Consider the following 7,152-nt stretch of genomic DNA (forward strand, 5'->3'; position numbering starts at 1 on the left):
TTTTTCCAATATCTTCGAAAATTCGACGATTGGGAATCTCCTGGAATAGTTTCTCTGCTATTGTTGCTCTTTCGGATTTCTTTAGGCTAAGCCTTCCAACCTCTGCTTCATGTCCTATGTGGGTTTCCATAACTTCAACTTTAACTTCAATGTCATCCTCCTCCTTCACGATCATACGTGCTGGACAGTGACAAACCTATTTTATTGGTTCCTTTCAATTTCATTCCTCTCTGACGCACTAAAGTTTTTTGTTGTGTACCGTAAATTCCAGATCGATGACAATAGTTATTTACATTAGAGTACGGGATGTGAATTTTCCGGCACGACAACTGGTTTCGGGCACGATGGCGCAGCCGAGTGCCTGATTAGTTGGAGGGCCGGAAAATACGTCCCGTACGACATTTGTATTAGACTTTTCGGCTGACCAAAATATTAAATCTTTTAAAAATCAAGACTAATTTTATTGTAGAATTTGACATCGTCAATAAAGAATCGAATGCTGTGGAATCAATTCCTTGACGACCGTGACCGCTCATTTGTTTTTTTTCCTAACAAATTATTTGCCGGCTAAATTTTCACGGTCGTGCTTCAAAATTTGATTTTGGTGTATTAATCGAGTGAAAAAAATGTCTAGTATATAATATAGAGTGAGTTAAATGTGACACCAGAGGCAGTACAACTAGTGGCAGGACTAAATTCTGAATTATTACCACAAAAATCGAAACAACGTTACATAGGACAATTTTTTCTCACGAAAGTATGTAATAACCATTCTTTAATTCACAAATTTTTAATAAACCATATTTTATTACAGACAGTTTTATTAATAGGTGTTTGTGGTGCCTGTCTCCGAAAGGAGTTATATACTCTGAAAATGGAAAATGTCAAGAGAAGATATTATATTGATAACTGACACAAAAACCAATATTTGTAGATCGTTTGCCATTACCAATCCAAACTGGGTTGAAACTGTGAAGAAATATATGGAAGTCAGGTTAAATTGGTATTAATACAATTAAAACAATTTCAAATAAAATTGACAAATATTTGAACCTTGATTGCCCCATGGACACAAGATTGAAGTTCCTAAAATGATTCGTGATGACTCATGGTGGCCTTCCTTCAACATCAAAAACAAAATGTACTGTGTTACAGCTACAGCTCAAACAATGGTGAGTTGTGTCACAAACTTCGATACAGTGCTTTAATCTACTTGAATTTTTAGCAGTTGCTTCCAATGTAACCATCCAACATTGAGAATTCCATCATCAGTACCGTAAGAGAAGCACCAGTACAACATATTGACATTCAACCCAGAAGTAATAAAGCTGACAGTTACCAAATTGTTTCTGCATTGTTCTCTAAAGTGGAGAATTGTAACAATAATGTTTACAACTGTAATTTTACACAAAAATTAATAAATATTTAGAGCTGTCCGTTGCTATGAGAAATCTTTGGTGTTTGGAAAAAATTTCGATTTTACCACTTGTAATTTCAGCAACGGGAATAGTACCGCAATCTCTTTTTAAAAATTTAAAAATTCTGGATTTAGATAACACATTGGTAGTTGAAATTCAAAAAGGTATATTATTATACTCATGTCACATCGTGAGGAAGTTCCTTAACATTGACACAGAACATAATACACAACAAAGTCAAAATGCGGAGGCAAGACGCCGGTAATTATGTTGATAAGCACTGCACTATTACTTGATAGTAATATCCGTAATAGTGTATGTACTCCGGCAAAATTGCCGTGCCGCCGGGTGGAGGTGGGATAGTATTTTACAAAATAAATTATGTTAATAATGTTGCAAATTATTAAAATGTCTTGTACTTAACCACTACTTCCTGGTGAAAACGAATCATCTTTCTTCAGGTGAATACAAGATTTTGGGGTTAGAAGTTTGTTTATTTTTATTTTCCAGTTGCACTTTAGCACTAACAGCTAGTACTGGATAAAGTAGGTACACAAAACCATATATCAACTTCTGTGATTTAGTTTTATTGTGCAATTTTGCAGATATTTATGAAATACCCGACAATTGTCAAACTTTTTGACATATATAGCTGCCAACCCAATAGGTTGTATTTTCCCTGTTACGATTATGATTATTATTTATTGGTCGATATAAATTAAACAAACACATTTATCGGAAAAAGTATACAGGGAAATGTGTTTTTTTACACCAAATTAAAGTAACGTATGGACACTTTAATTTTAAATTAACTGTGAAAAGAATAAATCAACGGTGTCCGCACATTTTTCCCGTACTCCACTAGATTTTCCCACATTCCACTAGAAATTTTTGACATTGTACGGGAAATCGCACCTCCCTTGACCTAAAGTGTAAGGTAACGCTATATTTCCCAGACTGGGAGGCCGAAAATATATTTGGTCACGTTAGCATCTTTTTCATTATTCCATTTTTTTGAATCATAAAATCGAAACGATGACTTGGTATTTTTCTCGAAATCTAATTTCCATTCTTCAAATGTCTTTTTAGAACCGAATTTGAGATGTTGATATTTAGACACCACCCCATGATTTGGCCGAAGATGCCTATCAAGTAAGTCATAATTTGCAATTTCTGAGGCGCATAAAGGACACTTTAGACATGGCTTTTTGAAGTTATTTTCAATTCCATACATTTTTTTCATCTATCTATTTATGGTGGACTTTTTTGCAGATTTTGTAGCGCACAGTGTGCAAACATATACCGAAGCGGTTCTATAACGAAAGACAAATGCATTTTATTATACACTCACAAAACTTTCAAACTTTTAGAAATAGGTTGCGTTTTAGACGCTAGCGTCACAGAATATCGAAACCAGGAGTTTCACTCGCGTCGGCACCTTTGAACTTTGTGAGTGTAAAAATTTGACTTTGCGCGCCATTTTGTGAGAATAGAAAGCAGAGACGTATTCAGGAAAATGTTTAAATTGACAGACCTGTCCTTTTCATTTTTTCATATACATACATACAGGTTGATTCTGAAATAAGTTTGGAAAAAAAAACCCGTAATTGGTGATGATGAGAAGAAGTCATTGACAAAAAATTTTTCTTATAAAAGTTTTTCCGTTTTCGAGATACAAATAATTCAAAATTTGGTCAAAACCGCTGGTGCGCTGCTGAGTTAAAGGTGATTACCTGATTATGTTGGTAGTTTAGCAACAATAATAATCAAAGGTGCCCGTCAGTCACAAACGTAACTCCTCTCGGTCATTTCCATAGAAACATTTGCGAAGCAGTGTGCTTGCACCTACGACTTTATTGTGGAGTTGGTGTAACAATGGTTACTAATGAAGTGAACAAATTCGGACAAATTTTCCCCATTCATAGGCGTTGGAAATACAAGGATATAGGGTAATTTCCATCCTTTTACGCAGAATTATTTTGTGTCAAGGATACTCCACATTTTTTTTCCAAACTTATTTCAGAATCACCCTGTATAATACAATAAGTGGTCAAATTTTTTCCGACAAAATTTGCCATTTAAGACATGAGTAGCTTTCGCAACGAAAATTTTCCAGTTTTCCAAAAGCAAAAGCTACGAATGCCTTAAATGACAAATTTTGCAGAAAAAATTAGACCACGAATTGTATTCGACTTGACAATCCACCGAGAAAATTTTTATCGAGTTGACCTAATAAATTTGACGTTTCATTTTGACATAAAATTTTTTCGCTTAAAAACTACTAGTTGTTTTTTCACTCAGCTGGTTGTTTTTCACTCTGCTCGGTGTTTTTTCACTTTAAATCAATTTGATTGGTCCAAATTTGAAAAATGCTGCAATTCTATCAGTTATAAATTTTCGAGTTGGATTGTCAAGTTAAAAAGACTGCAAAAATTTGCATTATTAAAAATGCATGCATAATTAACCTGAATATTAAGAGAAATGTGTTAACTATAATGAATTGTTGTCACATGTCAAATCTGGTATGCTTTTTTTTTTGTATGTAGAGGAGGTAATAAAATACCAATACATTTAAAAATATAATTTATCGATGCCTCCATTTAATTAATTTGTTGCTTCCGGACGTATTCTTGAAGTTTCAATTTATAAATTTTAAAGTATAAAAAACTCTAAGTCTAATAAATAAATAAATGAAATATTTGTTTGGAAAATTTTTGCAGGGATGTTCAAATTTGATATCTACAGGGTGATTCTGAAATAAGTTTGGAAAAAAAAACCGGTAATTGGTGATGAGAAGAAGTCATTGACAAAAAAAAAATCTTATAAAAGTTTTTTCGTTTTCGAGATACAAATGATTGAAAATTTAGTCAAAATCGCTAGTACGCTGCTGAGTTAAAGGTGATTTTACCTGATTATCTTGGTAGTTTAGCAACAATAATAATCAAAGGTCAGGTCAGTCACAAACGCAACGTTACTCCTCTCGATCATTTCCATAGAAACATTTACAAAGTAGTGTGCTTGCACCTACGACTTTATTATGGAGTTGATGTAACAATGGTTGCTAATGATGTGAACAAATTCGAACAAATTTTCCCTATTTATAGGCGTTGGAAATACAAGGATATAGCGTAGTTTCCATCCTTTTGATTTCACCTCCAAAAGTCATTTACGCAGAATTATTTTGTGTCAAGGATACTCCACATTTTTTTCCAAAATTACTTCAGAATCACCCTGTATAAGTATCTTATAAAGGTTATGTATTATTTTTAATTCAGTAGCAAAACTTTCAAAATTATTTTGCAATAATACTTCCATCATTGAAATATAATATACAAAATTGTCAGAGGGCATTTGCAAACTGCCAAAAGGTACCTCGCTTGTTTGGTAAGCCTTTGGGTAACAAAATAGAGATGAATCGTCCAATTCTTGGTACAGTTTGGCATATTCTTCACACACTGGACAAGAGTGTCGACCTAAACATTTTTTATTAAAAATTAACAAACATATCTTGTAAAATTTTGCTCCAATACGTCGCTTCTTTGGTAGTCCGTGTCTTCACTGTAAGTGTTGGTAACATAGTCGGCGATACAGAAGCTTGAATTATCTCTTCTTCAAGTCGTGTAGCTGTTGTTATCTTGAGTAGAAAATCATCTATGTCCCCCTCACAATTGTCATTTCCTGAATTAAATAATCTTGTGCAACAGATTTTTCTAAACGTTCTTTCGAACTGAATTGGGGTCGGATTTATGCAATTTCCATGTTGCTGCCTTATGGACCCAAATAAATTTTCCAAAGTGTCTTGGTTTAATCTCCTGGTAAAGATATATTGAATATTTTCATTTTCTTGTAATAATAATAATAATAGTTTATTTACGCCAAGAGAGCAACTACAAGAAAAACACACATGGAGCATTAGCAAGAACAAAAAGTGGGAACAAAGTGTATCACTTGCACAGAAGTCTCCTACAATCACTCTTGCACTTATTTATCGAGACTCCACAGAAGTAACTCGTTACAGTAAAGGTTGGCCAGGCGGAGGGCACTATTCAAGGGTGAATTGTAGGAGTAATTGTGTTTATGGCAGTAAACATGAATCAAATTCGGGTGTCTGAGGTTACATAAAGGAACATTAAAGCCGATATGAAGCAGAGCAGCAGAAGAATCAACATTATAATTAATTATTTTATGTAGAAAACACAGCTTGTGACAATCCCGTCTGTTTTTAAGTGAGGGCAAAGACATGTAAGCGGCTACAGAGTTCAAATTATCGAAATTATATTTCAAATACTTTAAGAAATTGTTCTGTACCGACTCGATACGTAAAATGTGAGTTCCGTAAAAAGGTGACCAGATAACACAATTGTATTCTAATGTGGAGCGGACCGATGAATTATATAATATTATTATCGCTCTGGTGTTCTTAAAATCTACTGTCCATCTTTTTAAACATCCCAGCATTTTTCTTCCCCTAGAAATCAAGAAGTCGTAACATTCATGAAACGATAGGTTGGAATCGAGAAAGAGACCCAGGTCTTTGATGACATTGATAATTTCCAGCTGCTCCCCTTCCAACGAGTAATAAGGAACGGAGTGCACAGTTTTCCTGCTGAAACACATTGCCTTGCATTTGCAAACATTAAGTTTCATACCATTGCGTGTGCACCAGTTTTCAATTCTTCTGACATCTTCCTGAAGATCAAATACATCCAGCTGCGTTTTGATTATTTAATAGATTTTGAGATCGTCCGCGTACAGCAACGATGCCAAGGTCAGACTATCAGTGATGTCATTGCAGACGACCTCACACCCTTAAGGACAACATGCTGAGTTCGATTAGAAATGTAGGTAGATGTCCAAGATAGGAACGGGTACGCATATAATTTATTTAAAAGGATCTTGTTATTAACAGTGTCAAATGCTTTGCAAAAATCAGTATAAATGCAATGCACATCAAAACCGCCCTCAAATGCATCAAAAACATCATTAACAAAAGCAAAATGTTTGGTTACCGTAGATCTATTGGCGAAAAACCCATGCTGTGATGGACTGATGACAGTTTTGAAGGAAGCGGACAAGTGTTTGTTCAACTAGCTTTTCAAAGACCTTGGCGGGAACTGATAGAATACTGATGGGTCGGTAATTCTCGAAGTTTTGTTTAGAGTCAGATTTAAACACTGGAGTGACAAGAGCTGATTTCCAACAGTTCGGAAAAACACCTGAGTTGAGTGAATACTTAAAAATACGCCACAAAGGATCAGTAAGCGATGTACAGCAATTTCAGTAAAAAATTGGAGGCAGCCCATCTGGCCCAGCACCTTTATTACAGTCGAGATGAGTTAGTTTATAAAAGACACTATCTGAAGTAAAGTCAAAATTTTTTAAATCAACGCTCAAACCGACAGGATTGTCACAAGCAGAAGCAGGCTGTGTGGTAACGACATCATCATAAACAGAAGAAAAATGTTCGGCAAAGGTATTAACAATATTGTCATTACCACATACAGGGTTATTGTGATAGATCATGATATTCGGTATTTCGTTACATTTGGTATGTTCGTTTATATATTTCCAAATTTTTTTCGGATCAGATGTAATAAAATTTTCAGTGCGTTTTATGTATTCTTTGTATGATTTCTTCAGGGCTTCTTTGCATTGTGTTCTGACTGCAGCAAATACAGCATAATCATTCGCATTGTGACTGATTTTATAGCGACGATGCAAGGTTGACTTCCGA

General features: G+C 34.7%; 1 long non-coding RNA gene across 1 annotated transcript; it reads right to left on the reverse strand.

The window, feature by feature from the left end:
• Positions 1 to 990: 990 nt before the first annotated feature.
• On the reverse strand, positions 991 to 2,391 carry LOC138140556 (uncharacterized). The gene is made up of 2 exons (XR_011162604.1): positions 1,843 to 2,391; positions 991 to 1,395 (listed from the first exon to the last, which is right to left on the reverse strand). It is a non-coding gene; the product is annotated as an uncharacterized lncRNA (long non-coding RNA).
• Between the last annotated feature and the right edge of the window lie 4,761 nt (positions 2,392 to 7,152).

The sequence above is a fragment of the Tenebrio molitor genome, chromosome Y (assembly GCF_963966145.1).
Source record: "Tenebrio molitor chromosome Y, icTenMoli1.1, whole genome shotgun sequence".
NCBI lineage: Eukaryota > Metazoa > Arthropoda > Insecta > Coleoptera > Tenebrionidae > Tenebrio > Tenebrio molitor.